Source organism: Lycorma delicatula, chromosome 1 (genome assembly GCF_047948215.1).
Source record: "Lycorma delicatula isolate Av1 chromosome 1, ASM4794821v1, whole genome shotgun sequence".
NCBI lineage: Eukaryota > Metazoa > Arthropoda > Insecta > Hemiptera > Fulgoridae > Lycorma > Lycorma delicatula.
The window spans coordinates 259374779-259390030 of NC_134455.1; the positions used below are offsets into that span (position 1 = coordinate 259374779).

General features: G+C 28.9%; 1 protein-coding gene across 3 annotated transcripts in view; it reads left to right on the forward strand.

The window, feature by feature from the left end:
* The window catches only part of LOC142330866 (uncharacterized), a 177390-nt gene that overhangs the window by 54865 nt on the left and 107273 nt on the right, over window positions 1–15252 (forward strand). Inside the window, exon 1 of one of the 3 annotated variants that reach the window (XM_075376342.1) lies at window positions 14490–14648. The exons of the other annotated variants lie outside the window; for them this stretch is intronic. The gene's annotated coding sequence lies outside the window, so the exon portion shown is untranslated. Of the gene's footprint in view, window positions 1–14489; window positions 14649–15252 lie in introns of those variants that run through there. 3 annotated transcript variants of the gene reach the window in all.

The following is a 15252-nucleotide window of genomic DNA, read 5'->3' on the forward strand; positions in this document are numbered from 1 at the left end:
AAAAAAAGATAGATGTGCTGAACTGAGATGCGAGGTTAGTGTTTATGTCTGCAATAATAACAGAAAAGTGGCAGATGTATTTTCATCAAGGTTGTTATCTTTTTTTATTTGAATTTTTTTATTAACAAAATGACTCGTTACTATAGCGTACTAAAAATACATTTATGTCATCATTACATTCAGTATTACTTGTGAACAAATTTACCGTCATTATCAATTAATTGAACGACATATGTATTACAAAAGAACCTTAAGCAGAGTATAAAATAAGATAAAGTAATGAATAAGTAGTATCTGTAAATTATGATTGGATCCTAATTGAACTTATGAGTTCTACCACCAAAATTGTAAGTTGTTATTTGTAGTCTCGGAACAGATTTGCTCATTACTATAACTTACTTGTCTCGTTAAACAAATAATTTTCGTGTAAGTAACTGAATCTATCTAGTGATTTTTCAAGTTTTATTAAGAGTCGGTAAGTGAACACTACCTCATTTTGCATTACAAGATCATTATTTATAGTTTTTAACAGTCTTCTTATATTTAAAAGTACTGCAGACAATCCTTATTTTAAATCAAATACGTAAAGATACTATTGGCCAAACTAGGAAAACAGTTAGTGGAGTTTATACATTTTTGAAAAAACCGATAAAAAATGGTTAAATATTCGGGTGACAAGGCTAAAATACAACAGTAGGGTTAATGCGTCAGATTTTGAAAATTAATTTACGTTAATTCTGTTTTAAACGGTAATGTAAAGTGTAATGATTTATTAAGATTCTCTCTCCCTCTCTCTTTCTCTATTCAATTAATTTTATAATTCAACTCTTAATCAAATTCATTATCTTCGACTTTTGTCTCCACCTATGCATCATTATATAAAATATTTAAATGAATTATCTATTCACTCATAATTATGGTAGTTTTTGCTGGTTGAACAAATAATAATATTCTTTCAAATGAACCACATACTATTTTTTTATATAAATGCTATACAATATAGTATTTATTTTAATAACATCTTTTTTATAGTAATGAAAACAGAAAGCGTGAAACTCAGCACTCGTAAAAAAAAGATAGATGTGCTGAACTGAGATGCGAGGTTAGTGTTTATGTCTGCAATAATAACAGAAAAGTGGCAGATGTATTTTCATCAAGGTTGTTATCTTTTTTTATTTGAATTTTTTTATTAACAAAATGACTCGTTACTATAGCGTACTAAAAATACATTTATGTCATCATTACATTCAGTATTACTTGTGAACAAATTTACCGTCATTATCAATTAATTGAACGACATATGTATTACAAAAGAACCTTAAGCAGAGTATAAAATAAGATAAAGTAATGAATAAGTAGTATCTGTAAATTATGATTGGATCCTAATTGAACTTATGAGTTCTACCACCAAAATTGTAAGTTGTTATTTGTAGTCTCGGAACAGATTTGCTCATTACTATAACTTACTTGTCTCGTTAAACAAATAATTTTCGTGTAAGTAACTGAATCTATCTAGTGATTTTTCAAGTTTTATTAAGAGTCGGTAAGTGAACACTACCTCATTTTGCATTACAAGATCATTATTTATAGTTTTTAACAGTCTTCTTATATTTAAAAGTACTGCAGACAATCCTTATTTTAAATCAAATACGTAAAGATACTATTGGCCAAACTAGGAAAACAGTTAGTGGAGTTTATACATTTTTGAAAAAACCGATAAAAAATGGTTAAATATTCGGGTGACAAGGCTAAAATACAACAGTAGGGTTAATGCGTCAGATTTTGAAAATTAATTTACGTTAATTCTGTTTTAAACGGTAATGTAAAGTGTAATGATTTATTAAATACAAGACTAGATAATATATTATATAGAGGCCCTAAAATAATATTACAGAAAAATGATAAAAGTATATAATTGATAAAATGAAAAAGTAGAAGCGTATTAAGTAATGGATACATAATGCGATTATGTAGGCCTTCGTGCTATATACATAATGTTGGTAAAATACGGTAACGTACATACTTGTGGTTGATGATACTTATGCAAGTGTACGATGAAAATAAAAGATTGCTTGCACGAGGGGTAGACGGTCGCTGTGCAGGGCATTCTATTACTCTTTTCTCGTAACATTAGGCTCATTTTGAAACCGACTATTCAGCAATGCAGTGTGTTCTAATTTCATAAATGGTACAAATTCTTTACGCAATTAAAATTTAGTAAAATTTTGTTTAATTTCAGACAATAATTTCTTTAAAATGATTTAGCGTACTTTTAAATATTTCTTACGGTATACAGTGCAAAAAAGAATATTAATACTTGTATTAATAGATTATTATTACACTCCCTCCAGCAACCGAGTCATAAAATGAAGGACCGCTTTATCGGAGTAAAGGTTATCAAAATATTTCATTTGAGTTATATTGATACACAGTGTATGCACTTTTTGTAACGGGTTTTAATACTGTTGATGATGTTTACCGTAATAAACATCATCATCATTAAATAATAGGCCTACAACCGACAAATTGTAATACAGTAATTTATGGTGTCGCATTTTTGACTAATACTGAATTCAATATTAATGTTTACTTTTCATTTTCAGTAAACTGATTTAGTTCAGTTCTTGGCGTGTCCCGTACGAATAGTGCAGTTGTTTCCTTCTGTAATGTTCTGTGTGTATTTATTAATTCGTTCGGTTTGTGCGTTTTTTGTCAGCGGGTTTTTTGCAACGGCAGAATTAAAATCCGTAGTTAAGAATAAAAAGCTCGCAGTCAAGCTCTTGAAATAGTTAATGTCTACGATTTTACGAAGAAAGAAGTCATAAAGTTAGAAAAATTAGACGACAAAGATTAATCACGCATTCAAAAATGTGAAGAAAGAATCGCTACAGCTTGTGGGGTTTCAAGATCATAAATTCAAAATTCCGGAAAGAAAAACAGGATCTTCTTAAATCTAAATCGCAGTCGTGTTCATTTAACACACCAAAAAAGTATAAATAACGTTCTAAAACCAGTAGTTTAGTGGATTAGACAGTTTTGATCAAGGCGTAAGAAGAACAGTTAACGAGTTTCACGCAAAACTAAATGAACAGCCTACAATAAATAAATTACGCGAAGAACTTCAAAAGAATATTCATTTTAGTGGTTCTAGAACTACACTAGCAGCTATCCTGAGAGAGTTAGTGTTTTAAGTGTTGTAAAGCCGATAATAATAGGAAACTTTTGATTGAGAAAGAAGACATTCTGTGGAAGAAGATAAAATATTTAAGAAAAGTGACCGATTGGAGAAAAGAAAATCCTTCGATCGTTTATTTGGACAAATCGTAAATTTTAACGTCCTATTCGACCACAAAATCGTGGTCAGATAACAGTGGTACAGGAAAAAAAGAGCCGATTAATAAATTTGGTCGGTTAATCATAATCCACAGTAGACGAGAGATTAGGTTCAGGCCAAGCGCAATGTTAATTTAGAAAACTAGTTCAAAAAACGGTGACTATCACGACGGCGTCAAGAATAACAATTTTATGAAGCGGGCAACTGCAAATTAATTCCTTGTCTTTCCCCCCCTCCCATCAGTCAGCGGTTGTTATCGATAATGTGCCGTACAAAAATTCACTTCTAGAGAAGCCTCCGAATTCAAACGATAGAAAAAGTGGCATGATTAATTTGACAGAAAAGAGCAATATTCCGTTTAATAAAGCAATGTTAAAAACCACAATATTGTATGACGTAATTAAATCGCATAGAAATAAAAAATAAAGTATCATTTTGATGAACTATTAAAAAAGCACGGGCTTCAGGTTCTGAAAATTTCCACCTGACTATCCCGATTTAAATCCGATCGAGGTGGTATGGTCGGATCTGAAAAATTATGTTAGTAGTAATAACATAACGTTTTTAATGTTAGATATTAAAAAATTAGCTGAAGAAAAAATGAGTAAGGATGATTGAAGACCGTATTGCGAACATGGAAAAAATTTGAAATGAGTATAAGAAGATTGAACCGTTAACCGATGAAATAACAGATAAATTTTACCATATATCTAGACAGTGGTAATGAAAGTGGCTGTTCCGATGAAGACATAGGAACTGGACCAATAATGCAAATTTCAAGTACGTGTTAAAAATAATAATAATAGTACAATCAACATTGAAAACAATCGTAGAAAATAAAAAGAACTTGCGAATTCTAAATAATAAAAAAAATCTAGATATTGTGTATAAAAGAGTTGTAAAATAATAATTGTAGACTTAATTTAGTGTAATTACGGATACAATACACATTCAAGCACTAGTTAAGATTTTTTTAGTTTAAAAATACACCTAAATTAAAATTCATGTTTTTACATTCTGTATTTATTGAATTATTAACACTAATTAAATAATGATGAATTATCATTAATAAAACATAAAGACGTAATAAATTAAACGTGCATCCATAAAAGTACAGTGATTATTATTGTTACCCTATTAGATGGGTGTAATTGTTTTCAGGTTCGGTAATAATGCATTCTCGACCTTCTTCAACACTCTTTTTATTTTCATAGGCACTTCACGGTAGTGGCTCTGTTTATTCATTTCACAAATAAAATAATTATAATTCGAAAGACGGGAACTTTTATTACATGAAAAGTCACAAGGATTGGTAGAACATGTATATTACTTCTTCCCGGCAGTATATACTAATTTTGTATATTAGTTTCTTTACATCTTTTGCGATGAGTTTAAACCGCTAGTTCGCTTCGTAATGGATGTAAAATATTGCGGGTAATCTTATTTTCCCTATTCATTTTCTCTGTTGATGTATGGAACGTTATTATTATTCTTACTGAAATTTGTTTTTAATAAGAACCTTAATAAAACTAAAAAAATACCGTACTTAATCTACATTCAACTTAACTGGACTTTATTCCTGAGTGAAATAGTAACTTATAAACGCTCGAAAAAATATGGCTTGAAAAATTTGGGCGTTTTTAAATTTAACGGGTTTTAAGTTAATATATAGCTTTTACTAAGCTAATACAGAAATAAATTACTTTTAGCTAATATTTGATCGTGATTTTTAAAAATTTGTTATACGAATAAAAAAGTTGTAGTATTGTTGAAAAAAAAAAATTGTTATTTATTTCTCCTTTTATTTAATACATATTTTTCTTTCGTTCTGCATTAGAAATCGAGGAATTAAACTTTCTGCTTTATTATTGTCAAAATATTAAATTCGGCTTTTTATAAAAATTCAATGGCTTTTTGCTTTTATTATTCTTTGGAATAGCTCGCCTAGAAATTCTTGATGAGCTCTATGAGAATGTTTTATGCAGGATTTCTTTTATATAATGCATTTCTAATTGGTAAACAATTAGAAAAAAAAAATTATTTATAAATAATAACCACCAAAAGTATGATATGAATTATTCAACTTAATTCAATCTTATCTAAATTCTTCAACGATTTTACTTGTTTTGAGATACCGATTGGCTTTGTTTACTTCAGTTCGTAAACGTAAAATATTCTGTGATAAACGGTTTTTTAGAGAAAGGGGATCTGCGAGAAGTGGAAGCAGCAACCTCTTTTAATCTACAATAATAATTTTTTTTAGTGAATGATTTCAAAATTTTTTTTTTAACCCGACAAAGAACTGGAGCAATAATATATTTTCCGTGAAATAATTTACTTCTTGCTTACGCATTTCTTATTCTTTGTAAGTCTACCATATTTTAATTAAAACTAAAGGAATATGAAAAATATTAATATTATACGTAAATATCATGGAAAAAACAGACTTAAAAAATTCACTAAAAAAGTAAAAAGTAGATTCGATATCTATTCAAATTTCGATTCCCTTTTTTTAAGCTGATGCCAAATGAAGGGTTGGAAAGTTCCTTGTACGACATTATTTTGGCAACCGCAAAAAAAAAAAATTGAATACTATTACTTTTCAATTTTTGGTGCTTTTTTTAAATTCAGTTATATTATTTCACATTTTTATTTAACACCTACGTAATATAAATAAAATTTCAAAAGTTTTTTATTGCTTTACTAAATCTTCGATAGAAAAATTTAGTTGAAGTTTGTCATGTATCCCCTTGAAAATTATTTGTTGACACACAAATTATAATAGTTATTTAATATCTATACCACAAAAATGTACACGGAAATAACCGTACATTGAAATAAATGTACGATGATGTATTACAAGTGTTCAGTTTCTCTACACCATTATCTGAATTAGCTTCCTTTATTTATGACTGTATACAACCATCAAAACTCAACATATTGTTCAATCACAGATACATGCACATAATATTGTTAAAAAAAATAAATAATGAAGGCAAAACAAATGGTAATTTGAATGAAGATTATATCTTCAATTTTATTAATAGAAGAACCATCACCAAATAATATATCAAACGCTAATACAATGACTTTTTTTTTAAATTTTGGAGTTAATTATACTTTTTAAATAGCATAATTAACTCCAAAATTAAGAAAACAAATTGGAGTAAAGTTCGTTAATAATGAAATGTGTTTTATATTTAAATTTTTCTGCCTAAAATCATCTCATAGGTGATGTAACAAACCAGTGAAATAATATTTATAATAAACAGCTCATAATTCAATAGCAATCAAAACTCTTGTTTAATCCCTTTATGAAAGCAGTAGTAAATAACGGTACAAAGTTTCTATTATTTGCATGGCCATGACGAATTAGAGATTTAATACCGCTAATGATATACGAATTAATAATTAATGATGATTAACAAATGCCGATTTTTAATCGTTAAGAAATTTTATATGGCAAATAATGGCAATAAGATATTGGATGTAAACAAGGTTATTTACAATGGAGTGTTTGACTGGGAGGGAAATTTCCAACAAAACGCTTCATAGTCGTATTTACTTCCATCCGATCTTACTAAATGTAAGTCTCAAAGAAAAGAAAAAAAAGAACTGCTGATTATGGCAATGAATATTATTCTAAAAAGTGATTTTTGTCGTATCTAAAATTCTGTGTAAAAAAAATTAAATAATTTTTATTTACTTCGTATACATTTATTAATTTTAGAAAATTTACATTCTCGAGTAGAGTACAAAAATAATATGAACTTTAATACAAACTAAACTAAAAATATTCTTAATAAAGATAACATTGTTAATTTGTTAAACATTGTTAATAATAATTGATAACATTGAACTTAACAAACTTACACAGATTAATAACATATTGTGTATTAATATCAATTACTTTTTAATAATTTGTTGTTCGTTATCTATTTTCTTTTCCTGTTCCGATCATAAACGTAGCTTCAGTAATATTAACTAAATCAGATTAGATTAAACAACTAATTAAATATTTATTAGTTAATTACTTAATATTTTATTTACGCTTTAATTTTTAATGCTTTAGAAATTTAATTAAAAAATATCAGACTTCTTTTTATGCTTAGATATACTTAACAAATTTTCAAATTATCATTAAAAAATGTTCATGGATATCTGGTAACCCATTATACTCTATAGTTCTTTATTTTCTGCATAAATCCAGAATTACCAGCTTATTTCTCAAAAAAAACTTTCTCGTCTCGAAGACCCCCCTCACGCATCTGAAAAATTTTGTTTTTAACAGAAAATAAAGAATTTTGTATTTGTAAAAGTTTCGACATCAAAGTATTAATTTTTTTAGTTCTATTTTATCAGATAAAAAAGTAATGTGAAATTTTATTATAAAACAATTTTTCATATAGTAGTTGTGAATCCCATTTGTTTGAATAAAGTGGTACAGAATACAAATATTAAAAGAGTAGCGGTGTCGTTTAATGCCAGTTTTTTTCGTTTATCATTGATTATTCTCAGAAGATTAACGATTCCATAATATCGACTACCAGTTGATTACTTACCCATGCATATTTTTATTTCCCTAATTTATTCCTTAAAAAAGTATAAAAATGAAAGGAAACCGCAATTATGTGTAAAAATTAATAGTATAGAATAAACTAAATAATTTCTATAAATGTTTTATCGTTTAAATCTAATTGTCAAAAATATTTCTTTGGAATAGAAAAATAAAAATTATTTTGTAAACTGTCATAAATGTGGAATAAAAATTTAGAAAAATTCAGGCACGGATAAAATAAAGTCAACGAATGAAATTTTTAATAAAGTTCAGTTTTTTTAGAGTTAATTTACGATACCACAAATCAGCAGCGCGATTACTCTTCCGGTTCTGTATTCCCTTCATTAGTGTTACAAACACTTATAATCTATTATTTTTATGAAAACTGATAAGGGGCATATCCAGCTCAAAATGGAAAGGGAGCACCTTTAGGAATTTAACTTCTTTCATTGAGAAAGGATAATCCATGAGCGGAATGCTAAACAATAATACACAATAACAAAAGGAAGGAAGAATAAAATATTTATTTTAAAGAAAACTTAACTTTCTAGCAATAGTTAGCGAGAATTAGATGCAAATTGTTTAATTACAGCTTCAACTAATTTTACTCTTTGTTTGCGAAAACTCTTTGTCGGTGAATGCTCAACGTAGGTAACCTGTTTAACCTGTTTTCACCAATAGTGTTTCTTAGCGATATTTTAATTCGACGAAGGAAGCTAAATGAACGCTCGATAGTACTTGTTGTGTAGGGCTGTAAAATCAGTACCAGCAGAGCCTTTCTAATAGTCGGTAAAAACAATTCAGTCTTTTTTAAAACCTCATCTATGTTTGGCACTTCCTGTACCTCATTCCATATTTTGAACCACAATTTTCTTTCTCCTTCAATGCCTTCTAAATTGTACCAAATTACACAAGATGAAGTACTTTTACTCCATTCCTTCACTGAAAAGCATTCATATTACTCGGATGAACATTTATTATTGAAAATGCAGCTGATTTATATGCAGAAATTTGATTTATAAAGATGATATGATGGAATTGGTAAGAAATTATTAGAGACCTCCAAAATTCGGATGGATTGTTGGCTGGATGATTGATAATTTCTATGTCGCTGTCGGCCAGCGATGCGAGAGGGGGTTATATCAACATTCAAATATATTGCAGTGTCGCCTGATTCTTTTAAAACGGCAGTCGTGACGTTTCCCGCATCTTTCCGATAAACTCGTAGCATGTCAAGAATAGTTGGAATGTGCTGGTTGGCTTTAATTACGTCAAGCATCTTCAATTGAAGTGGATTTGGTACGGTTTCAGTATGGCAGAATTCTTAGCAATTAATGCTACTGACACAATAAATGAATATTGATATGCACGCCGCTGCATGCGTTTGATAAGCACTTCCTCTTGCTGCTGCAATTCCCTCTTCAGCTAAAGTCTCTAATGCATTAACTATATCAACGAAGTGATCCTTAAAAACACGGGTGCTTTTCTATTTCTCTGACTACCTAGTCTCACACAATAAAGGAATGCTAGCAATTAAAGTAAAGACCGTTTCATTGTAAAAAAATTAATCTGAAAACTTTACAAATATTTTTTATTTATCTTAAAATACATATCTTAAAAATGTTATCAGTAAATCACGTGTCGGACCCGCAACATGTGGACGTGCATTATCGTGCAGCAGGACGACGCCGTCGGTTAGCCGCCCATGTCGCCGATTTTGAATGGCGCACCGTAACTTACGTAGAGTTTCGCAGTAAGCTTCTGCATTTATAGTCGTTCCACGTGGCATGAAATCAATCAGCAGTTTGCCAAACAGATCCAAAAAAAAATTATGGCCATCAGTTTGCAAAACAATTTTAATTATTCTCTTGTTGTTCAGGATATACGAAGTAACATTTAGCTGGGGCCCTTTAACTAATTCGTAAAGATTTTTCAACCTTTCACAAATTAATCTTTCATCTGACCTCTTAATAAATAAGTTAAATCTATGTTAATCTGTTGTGGTAGCGAACTTCGATACAGCTATCTATTTCTAAAAGTTATTTTTCATATTCGATAATATCTGGTATTTCCAAAATGATAAGCTAATTTTTTCTCCACTGTTAGAATTTATGTCTAACTTGAAGATTACTTATAGAAAAAATTTCCAAAAGCTACATGAATTTAATTCCTTTATGTGCTATTTTTCTGCTCGTTGTACTTAGAGAAATAAAACACTCAAAATGAGTTGCTTTTTCTCAAGTGGTTAGAAGTACTTTACAGTATTTAAGCGCACTCTTTGTTAATGATCGGGAGTAAAATTTTATCGACCTCTTACCAAGCCCTTTCTTAAACCTAAGTTATGATATCTCGATGTCTGTTGTAATCTAATATTTTGAAGCCAACCAGGGTCCTTTGCTAAACAAAGCGTGCGGTGAAGCTAATGAGAATAAAACCTACTCGCTGCATAGAGTAGTTACAGAGATTTGGGAAAAAGACTTATTCACAGACGGGTGGAAAACAGCTCTAATTCATCCACTTCACAAAAAAGTGGACAAAATGGAGGTTAATCCACTATCTCTAAAGGGAGAACAAATTTTTAGCCTGAAAACAGTCATCAAGAAATACAAATTGGCAAACAAGAGAATAGTGATCACCTTTGTAGATTTTAAAAAGGCCTATGATTAAAGTCAACTGGAAAATATTCTTTAACGATATTTTCGTTGAAATCTGAAAACCGACATTTTTTGCGATCACAATACTTCATTTATTTCGTACAAGGAAGTAAAAATTTACAAAACTACATATAAATGTTTTTTGTGATCTTATTGTTATGTTGGTAGTTCCGAATTTGAAAAATGTAATAATGAAATTGAATACTCTTATTAACAGTGTAACTTTAGTGATTCATAAGAAATCAGACGCCGAAATTAGTTTTATTAATACTAGCACTTGAATTCTGCTAATAGTTACACTACGGAAAATATTTAATTTGTGTGCGTATGTATGTACCTGTTTTTGTTAAATATTCATTAAGAAGATATATTTTCAGTTTATTTGTTTGCATTGAAATTTTTTGTTGAAACATAATAGTGAACAGTACATTAGCCAGTAATAAAAAATGCAAAATATATAACTTTTTAAATTATTGTATTTACAAAAAATGAAAAAAAAAAAATTGTATATCCCAATTTTGAGCTATTTACACCTCAACAATGTACATTCTATTACAATTTAATAATAATAATAAAAAAAAAAAAAAAAAATTACTTAAAGGGGCATTTCTGTTTACTTTTATAAAACTTATAGTAAAAATATAATTAAGAAACATCATTAGTCGATGTTAAAAAAAATTTGTTATTTGGTGGTCGAAGAATAAACTAAAATAAGTAAATTTTTTCATTAAAAGTAGCAAAAAGCGTAATTTGTTTCATAATTTTTTTAATAAATTTCGACCATATTTACTTTTGGTTTGTTTGCTTATCAGGTTTATCGGTTTTTACATTTTTACAATTTTCGTAATTGTGAGAGAAAGTATTCGTATATATTTTTATTGCAACTTTTTTCAAAATTAATGTAGCGTAAAGTAAAAATAATTTACCATGGGAGATTTAAAAAAAAATATATATATATATATATATATATATATATATGTATGTATATATATGTATTACACCCATAATTCCTAAATCAGCATATAAAAAAAGAAAAATGTCATAGTAGACAGAATAAAGAAAATGTTAAAATTTTAAGCTAATGCCTATGATGTATATAATCAATTGTTCGAACGTAGTTATCCGGAACTCGGACAGGTTGCCTGTAAATTCATTTATTGCGTGTTCTTGAACAATATATTCGTAACTATATATATTTATATACTTACTTTTCAGCACTGCGATCATACAATCAAATGGATGAAGGTACTCCATTTACGTAGGTTTTACAGTAATTAATCCTTTTTCTGTTAGAGGAAATTTTACTATTTAATTTTAAACCTATCGGCCTAGTTGTGATTTGAGAGATATTGAAGAAAATTTGATGGAGAATTGGTCTGCATCATTTATATCCAGCGGATACTTTTGTCAAAACCATTCCACTAACGTTTTATGAACTTGTATGAGGTGGGTGCTGGGAGCGAGTCTGTTTTCCTTGATGCCGGACGTTTCTACTGTGAACCAAAAAGAAGAGATGAGATGAATTTGTTATTCTCTCTTATAGATGCGCTCTTCTGTCACATATATAATAATTCTATTTGTACGTGCAGGGATAGTCAGAAAATCGACCTTCGTTTGTTCCTGATGTGATGCGTATAGTTCCGTTCAACGGGGTTCAACGAGTTTAATATATACGCCATCAATCTGTCCTATTTTAATCTAAGCCCTTCTCCATTTCAAGATAAAACCGTTCCAAATTCGATAGTCGGCAGGGATCCAGAAACTCCATGTAGGACTGCATAGTTTTCTGCAAAATCTTATTTCTAAATTGAACAGCTGTTTTTGGCAATTATTCTTTGAAATTAAACGTTCCATCTAGAGTTGACCGTAATATTTTCCAAATATTATCATATTATTGCTTAATGCACCCAAATTAAAGGCTACTGAACGATTTCACTCTATCTTGACTTTGTCATCAGTAAACTTGCGTTTATATTTCTATTCTACAGAGTTTTTTTTTCCGGACTATTTCGAACAAAATTGTTACAAATCATTTTATCGTTTGCTATGAAATTTGTGCGTTATGACTAATAACCTAATAACTTTTGCATCCCGTGTGACATGAAAATAGGTCGATGTAATTTCACACATCAGTCTGAAAATGTTTACGGCTGAGTTTTTATTCTCATTAATATAAGGTGAGAGAGAAAACTAGCATTATGAGAAAATGTTTGCTATGGACATCACGCCTAAATCATGAAGGTTATAATTACGAAAAAATTATCATTAAAATTACAATTCCTAGAGACTTCGGATAAGCGTTTTTATTTTTTAAAAATATGCAAATTGTAAATAAATTACCAAAATTTTGTTATGTAAACTATACTTTGATTATTTGTTGTAATATTAATGGGTTAAACTTAAAACCGTTTGGTTACGAATAAAAAATAAACATTTTGTCAAATTGTTTAAAACAGATTTTAAAATGGTGATAAACCAATACCTTCGCGGTTTCGTGGTTCAGATTTATGTGTACAAATATATCTCAGGTAACATTATTACATAAAGTATCAACATATTTGTATTTAAATATTAAATACCCTGAAAAAATTACTTTCATTACCAAATGAAAAAAAAAATTCTTAAATTACAAAGTTAAGAAATACAGATATAAAGATAAAAGAGAAGTTGAAAAAGTAAATAAGTTTTTAGCGAATCATATGCCCCTAAATTATGTATGAACCCGAATGCGTGGATACACAATATATTTAAAAAAGTACGATCGTTAGAAAAAGATTTCAGATAAATATAAATTATCTTTCTATAGAAAGGAGATATCTTAAAGAGTACATAAAAATCGTTTTTCTTTGTTACAAAATTAAAAAAAGCCAAAAAATTTTTTAATCAGTAATAGTTGAACTATAAATAGCGTAATTCAGGATATATATCAGTGTTTGTTGAAATCTTTCTGAATAAAAATACGTACACATGTTAATTCAGAAACTTATATTTGTACAACTTTTACGCTGTGTGTTTAAGGGTACACAGATTTTAACTGGTGGTAATGGTGATCATATACATCCCATGTTAGAATTGATCCATTTTTTACCCAGTCCGTGAATTGAACGTAAGTTAAAATCTCAGATTATTTGATATAAGTAATCTTTCCGACAAATATAATAAATAATCCGATTAGTTAACTGCGACAGAAAAATCTGTTAAACTTCTAAATTTAAAGTTTTCCATTAATTGCAATTTATTTGTTTGAACGATCACATAATATTTCATAAATGAAAATGTTAATATATTTTGTTAAAATTGTTCACGTAATGATCGATGTTATGAATTAAATAACATTGTAAAACGCAGAAAAAGTTTTTTTGTCATGATTTTGAGTTTGTAATCGTGATTATTATTTGATTTCTTTTAATTTGTTCCTAAGAAGTACAAATTACGGTCATGTATTAATTTACAAGGTCATGGTTTCACTGCTACTTCATGAGCTGCCATCACGAACTGCTCCAATCAAACGCGCTTGCCCACAACACACAACAACGTGTAGTGTAAGATGTAATCTATATATATATATATTAAATTATATACAATAAAATAGAATATTTTAATGTATAAATAAAATGAATAAAGAAACCATCTGAGAAATTGAGGTAGTTATTAAGTAGACACGGTAATTTTATTTATTAATCTCTTAATGAGATAAATTATTTTAGTGTCCTTGTCACGCGGTCACACGAATCACGTTGTGTCTACTCTTCAAAGTTTTTTATTTTTCTTCTCAGAATTAATTATTTGTATTTAATTACATGTTAAATTTTCTTTAAGAAATCTGAAATAGAATCGCAGTAATTAATAATAAACTTCCACATAATTCATATTATGTTCGCGTCTCAAGACTTGTAATAAAACACAGTCTTTTTCTGCGAAATGATTATATTAATCCCACAAGTTGTATTAGTAAAATACATTTCTGGAGGCTGTCTTAAGCCTTTATTAAAACAATGTTACTTATAGAAAATTGGATTAATATAACCTAATATCTCGAACGTTACTGTTTGAAATACGTCGATAAGAATTGAAACAGAAATTTTTCACCTCTTAACTTGTGGTACGTATCTTACTAATAGTTTAATATGTTTTCTTTTATGTAGACATTAAAATAATTCTAACAAAAAATTATTTATATACGCTAGTTAGTATTCTAAGTTTCTTAGATCTGTCTAAGTTATTGCGTTACGTGACGATTTCGGTCGACGGATTTTTTCCATCGTTGTGAATTTTCTGAATTTCTTTATTTCTATCGTTGTGAATTTTTTTTAACTCTTCCCATTTTTGTAATTTGTAAAGTAGGAAATGAAAATAGTGCACTTCTAAAGAGTAGTAAAAAAATTTAACAAAATTAGTAAACTGAATACTTTGATAAATATCGGGAAAAAACATTCACGATAACTTCTGAAATACTCATAAATAAATATACACAGCTACAGCTGACAGGATCCTTAACTCAATCCCGAAAACACAGAGATATTTGTCTGTTGAGCGTAAACAAAACTGATGCAAGTTTTAGAGGGATCTAAAGCAAGTTGAATTTAAGTAAAACAATATTTTATTTAATGGGCTAACCCGTGAAATCAAGCACTCAATGAATACAGGAGCGGATCAAAATCACGACTTTTGGTGCGGGAGGGAGGCGCACCTAATTCTTCTTTTTT